The sequence below is a fragment of the Anguilla anguilla genome, chromosome 13, assembly GCF_013347855.1.
Source record: "Anguilla anguilla isolate fAngAng1 chromosome 13, fAngAng1.pri, whole genome shotgun sequence".
Taxonomy (NCBI): Eukaryota; Metazoa; Chordata; class Actinopteri; order Anguilliformes; family Anguillidae; genus Anguilla; species Anguilla anguilla.
Genome location: NC_049213.1, coordinates 8,021,797 through 8,040,589, shown reverse-complemented (window position 1 = coordinate 8,040,589; position 18,793 = coordinate 8,021,797). Strand labels below are relative to the sequence as shown.

Here is an 18,793-nt window from a genome sequence, read left to right as displayed (position 1 = left end):
GACCCAATAAACACACATAATACGAGTAAGATAAAGTATGTAGCAATCTTATGAACATGTAGTACCTTTAAATTACATTACTTTACAGGCATTTAACAGAGCTCTTATCCAGAGCGACTTACATTTTGCATTTACATTGCATCCATTAACACAGCTGGATATATACTGAAGCAAAGCAGCTTAAGTACCTTGCTCAACAGTACAACGGCAGCGTCGTACCCGAACCTGTGACATTTCGGTTACAAGACCAGTTCATTACCCATTGCACTACACTGCCGCCCAGTACCTGTAGGTTAAAGTATGTAGTATATTCTATAAGCAAATGTAGCATGTGTATCTCTGTGTGGTCCTGTCAACCTTGGGATTCTTCAGTAAACTCAAACTTGTTTAGGGAGACATAGTATACAACTGTATTACAAACAAGACAAACAATTAACATCATAATTTCTCCCATACGTTCCACATTTTCAGTACACAGTATTGGAGACTCGTTTTGTCACATTGTTACGGTAGAATTTTGGGCATTATCTTTTCGAGAAAGCAGCTTTAGTTGTGCATTGCATAATAGTTGTCATAAATGAGTAAAAGTGCTGCATAAAACATGAATTTATTTTTCCAAAAAATAACACTCCTGGGGCTTTATGCTTCTCTAAATGTTCAGGGCATTTCAGGTGAAATTCTGTCCTCCTGCATATCATTACTATGTTTCCACAAGTGGAAAATTCAACAATAAAAATAAAAATTTAAAGTACGTTGTTAAGAAACCGCACCATGTAAACATGTTTGCACGGCAATACAAAATAATTATGATGGAAGGTTACGACTCAAACAACAATATTCAGATTCATACAGTAATTAGATACCAAACAATTTTGCTCAAACGATATGAAGCACATAGCTTAATAAAAAGCTGTTGGCAGTGAAAGGGAAAAAAACCATCATACCCAGGGTGCATTAGATTAGAGGAATTATTATTCATAAACATTAATGATTTATGATATAACAACTTTTTTTTGTTGCTATTAACCGTAGTGGTTTAAGGCAGTCTCCACCAGCTGTGAGCTTTAGAACCATAGCTTTGATTTTACAGTTTGCAAACTGTGGCAATACCAATATCTCCAGCACCTTTCTCACAGTGCGAAGTTCTCCATGGGTACACATATCTTACTGGGAAGAGTAATAGCAAAGGCTCTTTGCAACCTGAGAAACTTTAACCGCACAAGAAAAATGTCAGTTTGACCAGAAGAAAGCCAACTTTGGACTTTTGTGCGGTCACTTCGTTTTACAGAGCGGTGGCAGAGGAAGGATTTATTTTTAGGACGTCGGGGGGCTTGTGTTTTGTGCGAGCGCGGCTGCTCGTCGCCCTGGCGACGGTGTGTGTGTGTGAACATTCCGGAAGGTGTTGCTGAACGCCAGAGCGTCACGGCCGCCAGCGCCGCCGCAGAAAGGCGATCATTCGCGCGAGTCTCGAACACCGTCACTCCCCCCCCCTGAATGACAGAAGCACAAACCCCCCCCCCGGCTCTCCCGGGAATCAGAATGGTAAAACAAGGAGATAGTCTTCTCGATGCAGGCCGTGTGCTCGCATTGTTAAAGCATGATGAACTGTAGCCTCAGCACAGGATTCCTGGGAAACTTATATGTTTGCCTCCATATGATACTAAACAACACCTCCTGACATATAAATATGCGTTTACATTTCTTAAAGATTCCTGACAGCTACAAAAAGACGTTAAAATCTTTTTTTTTTGTTTTGTTTTTTTTGCCAATATTCATGATAAGACCCATTGTTCAGATTATTTTAAGTCTGGCTTATTAACACGCAGAGTTGGGAATTCCCCGAGATCTAGAGGTCTTTAATATGCTCACTTGCTTCGAGAGTCGTCTGGTCTCCCCCCACCTCTGCGGTCCAGCCCCTCCTTCGTCATTGCCTCCACCCTGTCCACATCTGCCGCCACCTGCTGTTCCCCATCACCGCCACCCGGCCCCACCCATCATCCGAGCCACATCACATATCATATCTTGTGCATAAACTGGCTGACATGCTGGTCACCAGTCAGCACCCTGAGCCGACCAGAGGAGGATGGGTTTCCCCCTTGAGCCTGGTTCCTTCCAAGGTTTCTCCCCATCTGCCACAGGGAGTTTTTCCTTGCCACTGTTGCCTTAGGCTTGCTCCTGTGGGGGTTTAGGCTAGGGTTGTCTGTAAAGCGTATTGTGACAACTGTTGTAAAACGCTATACAAATAAAGTTTGATTTGATTTGATTTGAATCTAGAGTTAAAGTATTTAACCCATTTGAACTGGGGCCAGCTGGTCGTGTGCAATGGGCCATTGCTTCCTACAGACGCAGAGCCGTCAGGCCACATGACCTCTGCGGGGAGGGCGAGGGGGCGGAGGCTCTCGCTCTGTCAGTATGAAACAACATCTGACACGACTCCGTTCTGCTGTGTAACTTATGCAGCAAACTCACGGGTAATCGATGCAAATCATATGCAAACGGTGGAGGATTGTGCTGCACCAGCATAAGAGAATGAGAGCGACAGAGCATGTGGTATGTGTGTGAGAGAAAGTGTGTGTGTGTGTGTGTGAGAGAGAGAGAGAGTGTGTGTAAAATTAATTTCAAATACTTTCATTACATTATTGCCAAATTATTTTGATAAGTACCCTACACAGGGCTTTTAAACTGGGAAGCGTTGTGTGACCATGAGACGAAAGGCACTACACACCTTCACATCCGCGACTATGAACCCCCTGAGGCTCTGAAGCACTGAACCCCGCGACCCTTCGTCTTCAGAGGGCGCCGTGGCCTGCGTTCGGCGCCGTCCCTCAGCGGCCAGGGCTCGAGGTAACCGGGAGCGACAGAAAAGATGACAGCGGCACATCGGCTCGCGATCCTTCATCCTACCGCGCCGACTGCTCGTCGATGCCAGTTCATTTAGCCTGATTGATTTTGACTCAATAAAAAGCCGAAACGTCAGATATTTCCAAGGCGCGGGCGGGGGGGTAGCGGCCCTCCCTGCACGTGAGGCTTCTCTTACCGAAGCCTGCGCTGAAATTCACTTACAATTTAGGGCGCTAATAAGACTATAAATTGACCGGAGCAGTTTAACTGGATTGATTTGATCCTACATTTAAACAGTCTGCATAGTAAAAAGCCATTTTCTCCGTGCGATATTCCTTTGCATTTATCCTGGGAAACATAAAGATGATTGTTTCTGTATCCTCAGTAAAGAACAGCAACAGCCTGCTAGTATTTTTAAAGCACCAGTGCTTGCACTGTCGTTATCAACAAATGCAATTTATTTATTTCATTCTTAAACTCAGCAAGTAAATTCGCTGCTATGGTAGTGTCCGAAGGCAGGAAAATTCTGGAACAGTTGTAAGTATCCCATGTGTACCAAGAATACCACTCTTAAATGTTTTTATGGATCTAAACATTTCATCCTACCTAACTCATATCCTGTTGGCTGGCCTTACAGCTGCCAAAAAAAAGGTAGCGCTATATATGCTGGAAATTTCCACACACTCTATTGTTTCATCAGTGGATCCTAAGCTTTGTGGTTGTTGTATACATGGACCAATCTGCAGCACATGTCATTGGAGCCAAAAGAACGTAAATATGTGGGCAATTACAGCAATTAAACTCAAAGAATTTCTATGCTGAATTTAAAACTGATAGACTTAACAGTGCACTTCTCATGGTCCTGCTGGAGGTGAGATGTGGAGGGGTATGTGTGTGTGGGGGGGGGGGGGGGGGGGGGCGGAGTCTCGAAAGGAATACTATGTAAACTGTGTAGGTTCTGTGTCTATGCTGTTTTATTTGGAAAAAAAAATTGATCACAAAAAGCAAGTAAATTAGCTTTTTAAAAGACACATTTCATTTTATACCATTATCTTCCTCTTCACATCTTGGTGTGTAAAGTGAAGACCAAAGTTTCTGAACGAGTTTAGGGGCAGGTTGTTAATTAGCTGCAGTAGCCTGGCCTATCACACAATCGCTGGTAACAGTGAACATCTGTCATTTCCCAATGTTTCATATCAAAAGAATTTAAAACAAAAACAGAGATGGAGCTTTTAAGAAGCATTAGCAATTCCATAATCCCAGTGAATTTCTCAGGAATAATTATTAAAGTAAAAAATGAACAGGTTTCACAAGGTGAGGGTTCATGGCTTGGTGTACGTAGTCAGATGTGCATAGATTCTGACGCTAATGTGACGCGCAAGCATTCGGTTATCAGCAGCATCGAAGTGAGCCGGGCATCGAACGATCTCGACTTTGAGAAGAAGCAGAGTTCAGCCACTGAAGAAACTGCACACTGCACACTGCACTCAACACAGTGACTCATCCGGCCCCTGTGTGAACGGTGCGTGCCCAACACGTGCCCGGTGTGTCTGCCGTGGGCCGTAAGCCTGACTTACGGAGGGAACATAACTAGCAGGACCCAATACCATGATCCTCAGCAATATTCTTCTTCTACAATCATTAAGCGTGCGATTTATGGGTTCAACTGCAACTGCAGTGTAGCTACTGTGTTATAAGTAATGCCTAATTATAGTTAGCACTCTGAAAAAACAGGCGTGTGTTTTATGCTCAGTTAATACTGCACGTTACTGTAAAGTGCTCAGAAGTGACCTTAAACTCTGCTCTATCTCCCATCAATAAGACCAACCTTTGACCTTTAACCCCTAGCCCCAACCCTGAGGTTGAATTGGGGGGGGGGGGGGTTAATGGGGGCTGTGTTTTCATGTCTTACACGTGTCGAACAGTTTTTAGTCCTATTTAGCCCCACAAGGATTTTACAGCAATATTCAATTCAGAATTAATTGTTGACAGTTAAGTATGTCAAGTATGTTTTTCTTCATTTGCCTGAACTGGCAAGTAACATGTACTCTATTTAATTTGACAATGTTAAAGACATCTTTCCAAATTAAAGAGTGCTTTGGGCTTCCCAATAACACATCCAGAACCTGCCAAGGGCAATCATATTAGAATATTGCCAAGTTTCGAATCCAATTAAATGTAAAACGTTGGGCTTATTCCAATAGGAATAGGAATAGCGTTTCCACAGCTAAATATTCTATGTAACCTCTGCCAATATATATCAGAAAAATACATTTCTTTTTGTTTTTTTACTAAATATCATAGAGATCAATATGTGTTGCAATATGTGGTACGCCTCTTGCACCGGGCTGCACAAACTGTTTCGTTATTTAGTTATTTTGTTTGTCTCTGCATTTGTCGGTGAGGGCTTTTCCTCATGAGAAAATAGCAAATGATTCAGCTGATTTGTTAGACATTGAAATGAGTTCAGCAGGAGCTGTAAAGAAATGTATTGAGGTATTTTGCACAGTTTAATGTTGGAGGCGCATTAGCGGGCAGTAGGATGCATATTAACTAGCGCTCACTGGCTGTCATTAATACAGGGGGCCCTTTTACGCAGTGACACACTCTTATTAAATGTGCGCGCATTCACTCAGCTCCTATCAGGGGTTTCTCAGGCTGAAATATTACAGATCATGGTAATTCGTCATTTAAATTAAAAGCCAAAAAAAAAAAACATATTTTACTCCAAGTACATTCAGATGCAATTACCAAGATTTTATTAATTATGTTCCATGTTATGATCAATTAAATGAATCTCTTTTCTGTTATAAACGAGCATTTAGTTTAAATTAAATTTTCGGTAAAATCATCGCAAATGTTTCGCAGTGCCTTGAGCCAAAAATAGTGCGATATTTTTATGTCAAATGTAATCGCTATGTTGTTACTCAATCGTGTGGTTATGGGTGCAGTGCATTAATTCATACCATATCTCTAATGCAGCGCCACACTGCAGCAGCACACCGCAGTTGCAGAACTTCTTACGCAGCAGAAACCCACGCCGACGCAGCGAAATCAGGCCGCCGTGCAGTCCACCCAGAGTTCAGCGGTCAGGAAGTGCATCGCCTTGTTGCTTAGCAAGGTTCCCATGGTAACAAAAGCTGTTAAGAGGAGAAAGGAGACACGCTTGGCTGTGATTTGGTACTCTCACGTGCACATCGCAAGTTCCTCGCCTCAGGCCGTGCTGGAAGTCTTGAGTCTCTGTCTTTATGGTGCCTAGAATCTATTGCCACAATGATCTATTTGTAAGTGTGTGTGTGTGTGTGTGTGTGAGAGAGAGAGAGTGAGTGAGTGTGTGGGGGGGTTGTGACAGTACAACAGGAAAGATCAGAAGCACACTGAAATGTAGCCAGAGAGGGGCCAAAAGACTGGGGCTTGATATAAGCTTTATTCTCAGTTTTTGAAACACATGTCCTCAGATGACATTTCAAAATAAAAATAAATAAACTGAAAAACGAGTGGAGCGTAACAGAGAATAAGAAAAAAACCATACCTGACACAACAGCTTTGCATCTGAAGAGTCCGCCTCCCCCCAAAGGGACAGTTGGCTGAGCCGTTGTACGTGACAAGGAGGTGCACCTGATTGGCCAGTGCTTCAGGTGAGACAGTCTCCCTCCAATCCCCAGGGAGGAAACAGGAACAAACTGACAGTGGCAGGAGAAACAAAAGCTTTCGAATCACTCCAACCAACTGAAGCAATCACTTCAAAAAATCTTCAAAGCCTCATCCAAATATGAAATCACGATGAAACCACTGGAACGATATTACAGCCTATATGTTACCCGTGGCATATAAGAGAAACAGCAGTCGTACTGGGGGTGTCACCACAAGCGCTGACATGGGGTGCATGTGGTGTGTGTTTACCTGTGAGTGTCAGTGGGAAATAGCACATTAGATCTACCAGTAAAATCCAGCACTGTGATTGCTTTGGCTTCACAAATGCTGAGATCGCGTTTGATATTTCTCTGGGGCTCCAATTTTTCTGGAATAATCTGCTAGATTTTTCAGGGTCTGTGTATCTTGTTTTTAATCCAATTTTTTTTTTTAAAAACAGTTTTTAAAATAATTCAACCTTATCCAACTGTTTGGATGTATTACTGATTAATTCAATGTCTGTCTTCTAAAACTGTTTTTTTTTTTTATCTCTACCTTTTTTAAAGAATGTGGACAATCCAACCCCATAAAACAATAAAATTCAGGAATATATTATTGATTGGTGGTGCATGTTCTCCGTGTTCGTGTGGGTTTTCTCTGGGTGCTCAGGTTTCCACCCACAGTCCAAAGACATGCAGGCGGGCTAAATGGCCTGTAGGTTTGAGTGTGTGAGTGAATAGTGTGCGTGTCCTGCGATGGACTGGCAAACTGTGCAATGAACTGGCGAACTGTCGATGGTGTGTACCTGCCTCTTCCTCACTGTATGCTTGGATAGGCTCCAGCACCGCCGACCCTGACCAGGAATAAGAGGGTATAGATAATGGAGGGATTGATGGATGACTAACCATAAACCCAAAGGCAGTATGGGAAGGGAAATGGCTAGCAGCCTGGTAGAAACACATATGATTTATGTTCCATACCTGAAAACCTCAGAGTAAGCTAGCATGAAGAACTACCAAATCAAATATTACTGCATGTTCCACTCTTCCAGTCATCCTGTTATGGCCTGGTTCTAGCATGTTAATGGGCTCATGGTTTGGTATTTGTTAAGACACTGTTTCAGTGTGTGGATGGGCCCCATGGTCTGGTATCTGTTAAGACACTGTTCCAGTGTGTGGATGGGCCCCATGGTCTGGTATCTGTTAAGGCACTGTTCCAATAAGCACTAACATTGCCCAGAGATTTCAGTCACCTTGAATTATAGCATCTCATCTTGCACATTGCGCTCCCAACTGGTTGATCAGGTCATGTGCAAATCTACTCATCGTGCTGCACATGAGTAAAACTTGCCAACTGTGTCATAAAAAGCAGTGGCTGCACTGCATGAAATTAACCCCAGCCACCAGCCAAATGCTGGTAAGATTTTGATTGCGGGTGGTAAGATTTTTGTACTGTAGCCACCACTTTTGTAGTGCTGATAAAAAAAGTACCAGTGCTGATAAAAACAGTATCAGTGCTGATATAAACAGCAGCAGTGCTGATATAAACAGTATCAGTGCTGATATAAACAGTATCAGTGCTGATATAAACAGTATCAGTGCTGATATAAACAGTATCAGTGCTGATATAAACAGCAGTGCTGATATAAACAGTATCAGTGCTGATATAAACAGTATCAGTGCTGATATAAACAGTAGCAGTGCTGATATAAACAGTAGCAGTGCTGATATAAACAGTAGCAGTGCTGATATAAACAGTATCAGTGCTGATATAAACAGTATCAGTGCTGATATAAACAGCAGTGCTGATAAAAACAGTATCAGTGCTGATATAAACAGTAGCAGTGCTGATATAAACAGCAGTGCTGATAAAAACAGTATCAGTGCTGATATAAACAGTAGCAGTGCTGATATAAACAGTATCAGTGCTGATATAAACAGCAGTGCTGATAAAAACAGTATCAGTGCTGATATAAACAGTAGCAGTGCTGATATAAACAGCAGTGCTGATAAAAACAGTATCAGTGCTGATATAAACAGTATCAGCGCTGATATAAACAGTAGCAGTGCTGATATAAACAGTAGCATTGCTGATATAAACAGTAGCAGTGAACACTGATTAAACATGACTGGCTATTTCAGTCCTGGGGGAAGAAGCAGCAGCAGCAGGTCTACAGATTAGAACAGAAGGGAGAAGAGCAGATTCAATCTCTAAAGAACAATTCAATATTCATCATAAATCTCCTATTTCAAAACATGACACCCCCCCCCCCCCCCCCACCACCACTTTGCAGGTTATCACAAAAACAGTACACTGCATTCTTCACATCCCTGTGAAGTAAAGCAAGAGGATTTCTGTTCCTGTGGAGCACACAATTTGCAGGAAAGTTTAGCGGAAGCAGGGCCGGTAAGAGGCACAGAGTGCGATCCCCTCAGTGTATTTAAATTTAGATTCCTTTTGGGAAATAACATGGTAACAGACGTCGAGTTCTCCAGGTTTACATTGCACCTCGCGTCATAACAAAAAGCTAATGAACGCGAGGCGTGTCAGGGCTGACAGTCACTGGCAGGCTGTACAGTCAGGCTCATTTCCCTACAGCGCTTACAGTGCCCTCCAAAAGCATTAGATCCAGAGAGTGAAATTTCTTATTTTTGTGATATACTTGAGACATTTTGAATTTAGGTCAAAAGATGCATATGAGAGAAAGTACAGACAGCTTTTATTTCATGGTATTTATATACAGTACAGGCCAAAAGTAGTAGGCCACCTGTACATTAATTTTTTTTATAAATAATAAAAAAAAACTAGATAGAGAAGAATTCAGTTAACATATATGAACATTTATTGACTAACAAAAATACAAACAAAAAAACAACATTCAATTTCTACCTACAATAACACAAAAAGATTAATTTTACTTAAAAATTCAAAGAAGCTTTCCAGGTGCAGTATTGATGGGCAGTGAAGTTAACAGGAGAAGACCAGAAAGATCCAGATCCAGAGTGTGTACTGAACACTGCACCTAGAAATCTTAAGCTTCTTTGCAGTGTCTTGTGGGTAATAACCTTGCCGCATTATGTTTACTTGGCCCCGCATCTAAGCCTTCTTCTTTGTCATATTTCTTTCAGCTTTAGTGCCTGTTTTACTTACTCTACAGGCTAATGGAATTAGGCCACCTTTGGTTTAAAAAAAAAAAAAACTTAAGGTTGATAAGATATTTCAGTCAATTTAACTACCCCTCCAATAATTTGGTTAATTGTAATTGAAGCCAAAGGAGGCTATTTTGAGGAAAGTCGTGTCTAAGATTATTTTTTATGTAAAACTCATCTTTTAGGGAGAAATAAAAATTAAAAAGTTTATACTTTGGGTTGTTATTTAATAAATGCACATATATTAACTGAATTCTTCTCTTCTTAAGGTTCTTTTTTTTTAAACCCACAGGTGGCTTGATACTTTTGGCCTCTACCATATGTTTTACCATTTTAAAAAACATTTCACTCAACCATTACCATACTTTTGGAGGGCACTGTACATTCAAATTTGTGAAATTTGAATTATTAAATATTTTTCAAAATGTTTTTAAAAGTTAACTCTGTGGTTTTAGAAACCCATTCAAGCTCTATCTCTCTCTCACACACACAGATGCACCTACACACACACATACACACACACATGCACCTACACACACATACACACGCACACACACCTACACATCTACACACAAACACACACACTCACACCTAAACACACCACACACAAACACACACACACACACACACGCACACACAAACACACCACACTCTTCTCTTGGGGCTATAGGTGCAGAGCAGACGATGGCGACTGATGCGCCTGTTCCTTCAGTAACACACGTGACTCCTGCCAGTGTAGTCTCCACCTCCCAAACCACATCCCCCCGTGTTCCGCTAGTGAATACCAAGCACTGCCATATAGACCAACTTTTATCCATCCATCCATCCATCCATCCATCAGTCAGATTGCAGAACAAATACCCGAACCAGTGTTTCAGTTTTCAGATATTGCCTGTGTGTGCAGTGAGGCCTGAAGGTGAAACCCCCGAGGTCAGTGAATCTGAGCAACAGATCATCACCACTGGAAAAAAAAACAAGCTACTAGCAACCTGCTCTCTTGGGCACAATAAATCACACCAGAAACTCCCATACCTTCCACTGACACAACGTAACAAACATAAGATTTTCACTATTTACGTAAATTTAAGTATCTATGGTTATGTGATGAAAATTTGACCTGATGCCAAAACTCCCCCAAATTAATATGTATTAAATGGTAAATGGACTGCATTTATATAGCGCTTTTATCCAAAGCGCTTTACAATTGATGCCTCTCATTCACCCATTCACACACACTCACAGTGAAAGGCTGCCATGCAAGGCACCAATCAGCTCGTTGGGAGCAATTAGGGGTTAGGTGTCTTGCTCAGGGACACTTCGACACGCCCAGGGCGGGGGATCGAACCGGCAACCCTCCGACTGCCAGACAAACCCTCTTACCTCCTGAGCTATGTCGCCCCTGGGATGAACTCGGGTTTCAGCAGGTTCGAATTCCGAACTGCAATTCCGAACTGCAACGCGCATAACATAGCGAGCTCACACAGGAAGAGCCTGATATACTGTCACAAGCAGAATGCGTCGATGGAAAATTACTGGGCAAAGCAAAAAAAAAAAAAAAAAAAAAAAAAAAAAAAGGATGTGCATTTCCATGCAGAAAACAATAACAGGAGGTGTCTACACTACATAAAACACGCCCACGCGAGCTTGGCTGAGGCTAATGGGTACTGTAACTCTGTTCTCTGGCCTGGGGATGGGCTGGCGGGAGCCAGGGACGCTGCAGTATTTTACACGGGATGAGCAGCCCCTCCATCCCCCCTCGCACACATCTCCCAGCCCTGGAGTGTGTGGGACCAGAACACCTCACATCAGCAATTTCAACATCCACGGCAGGAAGGGAGGACTCAGCATGTGTAAACTTTTCAAACTTAATTGGTGATAAATGGTCTGCTAATGGGGGAACTGTTCAGATTCATGTGCGATAGAGAGAGAGAGAGAGAGAGAGAGAGAGGGAGAGGGAGAGAGAGGGAGAGGGAGAGAGAGAGAGAGAGAGGGAGAGAGAGAGAGCAAGAGAGAGAGAGGGAGAGAAAGAGAGGAAGCGAAAGAGAGAGGGAGAAAGAGAGGTACAGAGAGATGCTGATAGAGATTGAGGGAGAAAGAAAGAGAGGGAGGGAGGGAGAGAGGGAGGCAGAAGGTGTGTGGAATTCACAGAACAGGGACGGGGGTGGAGAGCATCTGGCTCAGTCAAAGCCTTTGATTCATCGATATCTCTCAAATAATTAACAGGAGAGGCTAAATAGTCCAAAATTTCCCTTGTCTAAACCAGCGTGAAAATGTTTTAATTAGTGCCTTGCTTCTCTTCTGAGCCAAGATTAGTTTGCATCCAGTCTTGACAGTTGAAAAAGATGTAAACGAGGCAAAAGCTTGATACTGAAATGAATAATGTATGGTGCTGCAGGGACTGTGGTTTACTTTCAAAGATCAAGTGCATTGATCTTGGAATGCAACTATCCAAGTCTTTCTTATGATTATGTACCAAAAAATAAAATAAAATAAGAAATGTATATATATATATAATATATTATATATATATGTGTGTGTGTGTATATATATATATATATATATATATATAATTTAATTCACAAAATGTACAAATAAAAACACAAATTGAAATAACACTTTCAGCACTAGATATGCACTCATAAGCTTATGACCACGTTTGCCTGGCAGGAAGATAAAATTTCAACCGATATAAAAAGCCTTAAGACATTACAGTAGTACATTATTAAAGTGACTGTGACACATATTAAGATAATGGAACCAAAGACTGGCTCTTAAGGTGAGATCAGAGTAATATATCCAACCCTTACAGTCCCAGCAATATGTGGAAAAAAAAATGTGTCTTTTCATAATAAAAAAATATGACATTCGCAACAGAGGTAGACTTTGCCCGGACACGTCTTACATTTTCCACTTTTCCCTTTAGGATACATCACAACGTGCCAGCATTGTACGAGATTTCACCTCCGGTGAGACCAAGCGGACCGTTTTCCACGGTCATCGCCTGATAATTTGCCTGACTTTTACACCATTCTCCGCACAGTTATGTAGAGTTTCACCGCACGCTTTTTAAAGCGAAGTGTCAAACAGCTCTTCAGCCTGGCCGATGTGCCCCAGCTTCACAAATACTACGGCCGCCACACACAGCTGCCCGGTATTAATATCTGTCAAATGTCGATTCAGTCGTGTTTTCATGAAATATGATTTCATGATACCGTCTATCTTAGTTGAGCACACTACCCCATTAATGCAATAAAATATTTCCCAAAAACGCAGTGACAAACGTGCGTTTGGCTGTGTCAGAAACGATCTGCTTTTTTTCCACGGCGACAGCCTTGGTTTATCTGATATTTACGCATGTTTTATTAATGTCTCCTTAAAGTGCGGCACAGTCGCTGCCGTGGTCTGCAGGGATCTGCCTTCTCGTCTCCGGGACGGAGGGTAAAGGTTAAGATCTCATCGACTCCAGAAGAGCACGTTTATTATCCCGCTCTGTCATCGGGGGCGGAAGCCCGGCTCGAGGGCGAACCAGATAACTAACACAAAAAACACAAACAAGGGTGGCGAGGGTTCTATTCCGAGGGTGCAAAAAATAAAAAATAAAAAAACTAAATCAGTTTTTGTTGGATTCCTTTGAATTGGTTGAGCTGACTCAAAGTGTGTAGAACGTGTGTTGCTGCTAGCTGACTCAAAGTGTGTAGAACGTGTGTTGCTGCTAGCTGACTCAGAATGTGTAGAACGTGTGTTGCTGCTAGCTTACTCAGAATGTGTAGAACGTGCGTTGCTGCTAGCTGACTCAAAGTGTGTAGAACGTGTGTTGCTGCTAGCTGACTCAGAATGTGTAGAACGTGTGTTGCTGCTAGCTGACTCAGAATGTGTAGAACGTGCGTTGCTGCTAGCTGACTCAGAATGTGTAGAACGTGCGTTGCTGCTAGCTGACTCAGAATGTGTAGAACGTGTGTTGCTGCTAGCTGACTCAGAATGTGTAGAACGTGTGTTGTTGCTAGAGAGTGAAAGAGAGAAAAGGAGAGGAGGTGTTCAGGATGGATGTGCAGGTAGTCACTGAAACAGTAGCCTATGATGGATCCATGGCTTACACAAGAGGACAGCGCTCTATGTGTATATATGCACATCTACAGTAGGCTACTGCTACAAGATGGGCTGAAATAAAAATTGGCCATTCTGAGATCTAGGGAATCACAGTTTAGAAAGCATTTCCTAGGTGCCTTACGTCATCTGACGTGGACACCAACTACGCGGAAAAAGAAATGGAGACATTTCCAAGCCTGCGGTGAACCTGGTCTCCTCACTTTCATTAGAACCGACTCAGCCATTCACAAACTGGCCAGATACTCTACGTACGTTTGTCCTGTCAATATCTGAGGGTTGCTATGGCTACAGCATCAGAAGGTTAGTACGTTTGTCCTGTTACTATCCAAGGGTCGCTATGGCTACAGCATCAGTAGGTAAGTACGTTGTCCTGTTATTACCCAAGGGTCACTATGGCTACAGCATCTGTAGGTTAGTACGTTTGTCCTGTCAATATCCGAGGGTCGCTATGGCTACAGCATCAGTAGGTTAGTACGTCTGTCCTGTTACTATCCAAGGGTCGCTATGGCTACAACATCAGTAGGTAAGTACGTTGTCCTGTTATTACCCAAGGGTCGCTATGGCTACAGCATCTGTAGGTTAGTACGTTTGTCCTGTCAATATCCGAGGGTCGCTATGGCTACAGCATCAGTAGGTTAGTACGTTTGTCCTGTAATTATCCAAGGGTCGCTATAGCTACAGCATCAGTAGGTTGGTACGTTTGTCCTGTTATTATCCAAGGGTCGCTATGGCTACAGCATCAGTAGGTTAGTACGTTTGTCCTGTTATTATCCAAGGGTCGCTATGGCTACAGCATCTGTAGGTTAGTACGTTTGTCCTGTTATTATCCAAGGGTCGCTATGGCTACAGCATCTGTACGTTAGTACGTTTGTCTTGTTATTATCCTAGGGTCGCTATGGCTACAGCATCACTAGGTTAGTACGTTTGTTCTGTTATTATCCAAGGGTCGCTATGGCTACAGCATCTGTAGGTTAGTACATTTGTCTTGCTATTATCCTAGGGTCGCTATGGCTACAGCATCACTAGGTTAGTACGTTTGTTCTGTTATTATCCAAGGGTCGCTATGGCTACAGCATCAGTAGGTTAGTACGTTCGTCGTGTCAATATCCAAGGGTCGCTATGGCTACAGCATCAGTTGGTTAGTACGTTCGTCCTGTCAATATCCAAGGGTCACTATGGCTACAGCATCAGTAGGTTAGTACATTTGTCCTGTCAGTATCCAAGGGTCACTATGACTACAGCATCCATAGATTAGTACATTTGTCCTGATAATATCCGAGGGTCGATATGGCTAAAACATTTGGGTAAGTCATCTTTTCCAACTGTCTTTGAAAGGAAAATAAGTATTTTACATTTCAGAGAATAGGCCATTCAGCCAGTGCAGTCGCCACTGCCCCTGTAGCTCAGTGTGTGCTGAGTACTGTGTTAAGTCTGCTGCTTAACACCTTGTGTTGAGTCTGGATTTCAGCTCAGACCTGTGGCGAGCTGCTCTGCGCATTATCAGCTTTGTGTGGGGTGACACTAAAACTGGGGATCAGCGTGACATTGATTGCTTAATTTCTGCGATTACAAAACGTCTCCTTCAGCCCACTCTATTAATGCATTTATAAAAAAATGTTAAAACATTTATTAAGCGAACCCTGCCCCTAACCTAAGATATTAAAGAGCTGAAAAGGCTGTTAATGTGTGCGATTCCCAGAGCTCGTCTCCCGGTAACCTCCTTCTGCAGCGTTGGAGTGGAGCGAAGGTGTTGAAACGTGTTCTTTTGATTTAAACTCAGTACTTTCATACTACACTGGGGAACTGACTTCTTAGAATTCCTGTTTCTGTGTGTGGTGTGTATGGGGACTGGGTTATGCCGGCATGCTTTATCTAACGCTGGTTTCTGTTTGCTTTGGATTTACTGGCTTTCTGATCCGCCGAAGTTTCCTGCGGAGTGCAACCCTATTGAAACTGAGCTGCATATGCAACATACCCAGCCCCAAGAAGAGCCAAGGAACACATCCACGTCACTAAGTGCGGATTGCACTGCTGATGGTGATGCATTCTCAGATAACTTTTTAAGTGCTATTTTTTATGTATTAACTAAAAATATATAAAAATACATAAATAAAGATACAAACCCCGTTTGGTGTTTTGTGAACATTTCCCACCGCTCGCGTAGTGTCTTTTTCATGTCAGAGTCGTTGCGCGCGGCGTCCTGCCGGGAACCTCTACAGCTTCTTTTAAATCTTTCCGGTTTAACACCTTCCCCTGAGACGCGCCGTTTTACCTTCCTCAAGTTTACAGCCCTTTTGAAGTTTCGCAGCTGAGTTTATGGCGCGCTGTCATTACTGGGGCTTTTGTTATTGTTTGGGTCGTGTACCTCAAAGTACGCCCCTTAGCTTTTTTTTATTATTATTATTATTTTTAGGACTGCAGCTGGCATAAAGCAGGAAGGGGGGTGATCACGATGCTGGTTACATCCGCTCAGTTATCTGCGTGCATTTAAAGACGTTGCACAGTGCGTCACGCGACAGTGGAAAAGTCACAGTGGTGATATTTTCCTTTTGTCCTGAGACGTCAGCCTCTTTTACCTGACCTGCAGGTGTACATATATGTCAGCACGGTGTCTGTTTTTTTTTTCTCTTATTCATTTTCGACCTGTTGGGAAAGTTCCTGTTTCTATTCCAGGGAACTAGGAAGTGGCTCTGCAAACGCGCCGCTAAATTACCTCTGGTCTTCATGGGACTAACTTTACGTTTTAACTGGGACATGAAGAACCAAGGTTCATTTTCTGCAGCGTTGCTTTTCTCTAGTGCAACATCAAAAGATACAGAGCCATTTGCGCGCGGGAGAAATATCCCGTTATATAAAATTATGCTAAATGATATGATCAGATACCGCAGTCCTAGAGAGTCAGCTGACCAATGTGGGTATGAGAGCGTGCCGAAAGACCTGGCGTGCGAAAACGTAATGCATGTAAATCACCATCATTTTCCGCACCGTACACATCGGCTCCAGTTCATATCATCAGTTTAGTGTTCACATTGAGTTTAAAAAAAAAAAACAATTCCCATAATGCCAAAAAAAAAAAGAGAATCTGAAATGCGGAAGCGTGCCTGTAACCTTTAGTGTTTATTGAAGCTGATATCCAAAAGGAATTTTAATGGGAAACGTGATTAGAAGAATTTGAATATTCAAATATTTAAATGTGTTTATTTTGTTTTAAAGTAACAAAGGGCCTTGTTTCAGAATGATTACCATACTGCTATTAAATCACATGGGCATCATTCCCCTGGACCGATGTTATAACATAACTGCGGGAAGCATGTTGTATTTTTTATAACACACAGTACTGGTATTGATATTTCTTCTCAGTTTACCACATAACAGTCTTTGATGTAATGAAATCTGTGATTTCTGGCCATTTAGGTGACAGAAACGCCCAACAGACGTTAACGGCAAGTACCCGGAGACGAGCCCCAGCCAAATCGCGGAGCGGCAGCCAATCAAAGCTCACCGCCGGGCAGAACCACACTGCTTAATTCTTACAGGCGGCCCGTATGGATTAATGTGGTAATATGGTCTGCATTTACGGTCAAAACATGGAAAACAACAACTTAATAAACGTGAATAAATATTCATTAACGCAGGAACGCTTTGCTGCCATTGTTTTATGGGACCCCAGTGGCTAACATAACCAGAAAACACTGAACAGGGAATCAGGCAAATTTACCTAATAAATCACCAGTACCATGACCAGTGTGTAAATGATATTCATAAACGTTCACCCATATGCTTTATAGTTCTTTCCTGCTAACACGATTCTGTTATTGAATAATGCACAAGTCTTTAAAAGTGCCCATGGTTGCAGAAATTTAATTGAGCCACAACATCAGAAATGGATCTGCAATGAGACAAATGCATGAAACGTGCAGGAATAAATGAGATCCAGCTCTTTGCATCAAAAGGAGCTAGCAGATGTAACAGTGGGGGTATGAGCTGAAAGCATGAACATTCAACCAAAATTTGAACAATTTTGGACTCGTATCAGCGATTAATTCATATACGTGATTAATTTGTATATGGGATTAATTTGTATTAGCGATGAATTAAAACCACATTTTACTGCGTGCAGGGGAGAAGGCTGATGATAAAAGAAATTAACTCGATCAAAAGACAAAAGAAACGGGGGGAAATTTGTTAAAAGCAAATTTATATGATTTCATTTGTATAAAAAGAGTTGCCCATCCGATGAACATCCTTTCAGGTTTGACACAGTATTAGATACTCTCTAGTCTGTAGGTAAATGAGCTCCCTGTGAGTGGGGCCAGCGCTGTCCCTGGTCCCGCAGCTGTCCTGTGAATGGGGCCGGTGCTGTCCCTGGTCCTGCAGCTGTCCTGTGAGTGGGGCCTGTGCTGTCCCTGGTCCTGCAGCTCTCCTGTGAGTGGGGCCAGCTCTGTCCCTGGTCCTGCAGCTCTCCTGTGAGTGGGGCCAGCGCTGTCCCTGGTCCTGCAGCTGTCCTGTGAGTGGGGCCAGCTCTGTCCCTGGTCCTGCAGCTCTCCTGTGAGTGGGGCCAGCGCTGTCCCTGGTCCTGCAGCTCTCCTGTGAGTGGTAAAAAAAAGTAGCTAGATTAAAGATTCAGAAAAGTTATTGTCCTAATTTTCAGAAAAGAAAAACAATCAATGGTGGGTTTCTAAATTTACTAAACTTGACCACAAAGTCAACTTTAGTAAATGGCAACACTTTTCTCAAGTTGTATAACAATACTCAAACTCCTGCTGCGATATGGGACCTGTACAAAAATTGTCTGTCATACAGAACAGCAGCAAATTTAATGAGAGAAAATCAATGATAAGCAAAAATAAGCTACTGAATGAAAAGCACTTAGCTGCCAAAACAATGGCACACTGTGCAATCTGGTTATAAACCTATGGTTTTATTTAGCTATTTTAAAGCAACTTTAGTCACTTCAGTTCCCTACATGATACAAACATGTCTCCAGACATAGGTCATTTGTCTAAAATGAACTAATGTAAGTCTTAATACTATCTTAATGTAATTTCATTGTTCAGTACTCA

At 42.4% G+C, this 18,793-nt stretch overlaps 1 long non-coding RNA gene across 1 annotated transcript; it reads right to left on the bottom strand.

Moving 5' to 3' along the window:
- Positions 1-3,845: 3,845 nt before the first annotated feature.
- On the bottom strand, positions 3,846-16,190 carry LOC118210924. The gene is made up of 3 exons (XR_004761934.1): positions 15,854-16,190; positions 6,374-6,524; positions 3,846-5,981 (listed from the first exon to the last, which is right to left on the bottom strand). It is a non-coding gene; the product is annotated as an uncharacterized LOC118210924 (long non-coding RNA).
- Positions 16,191-18,793: the final 2,603 nt, after the last annotated feature.